The 407-nt window shown below is 31.4% G+C and overlaps 1 protein-coding gene across 1 annotated transcript in view; it reads left to right on the top strand.

Moving 5' to 3' along the window:
- Positions 1-407, top strand: part of LOC119585886 (UDP-N-acetylglucosamine--peptide N-acetylglucosaminyltransferase 110 kDa subunit-like) — a 62,807-nt gene that overhangs the window by 312 nt on the left and 62,088 nt on the right.

Raw genomic sequence — 407 nt, 5'->3', positions numbered from 1 at the left:
GTACATAAAGATATTAGGAGAAAGACTAAGTAATTTTATGCAGTGTATGAACCTTCCTTTTAAAGAGTTTAGCATAAGAAAGGAGAAGAAGAAAACAAAAAAATAACAGGAAAGAGGACTGATTTTAGACACAGCTGTTGGATTTTCAGTTTCAGGCTTCAACCTAATGAAGTGGATGGTGTCTTTCTGTAAGTTTTGGGCTGTTGTCATTGGGTTATGGAGTCCTCAGGAAATGAGATATAGATTTAGAAGTTTGAAAAATTATTTAATTAGGAGTACACATTGGTGACTTGAAAATTTTTAGAATCAAGAAATAAGTCTGCTAAGCTTAAATTTATATTTTTGGTCTTTTTCTGTTGCTTAGAACATAGTAGTTATTGTAACTGTAGATGTGAAGTTGATATTTG

The sequence above is a fragment of the Penaeus monodon genome, chromosome 20 (assembly GCF_015228065.2).
Source record: "Penaeus monodon isolate SGIC_2016 chromosome 20, NSTDA_Pmon_1, whole genome shotgun sequence".
Classification (NCBI taxonomy): domain Eukaryota; kingdom Metazoa; phylum Arthropoda; class Malacostraca; order Decapoda; family Penaeidae; genus Penaeus; species Penaeus monodon.
This window is presented reverse-complemented; position numbering and strand designations above follow the sequence as displayed.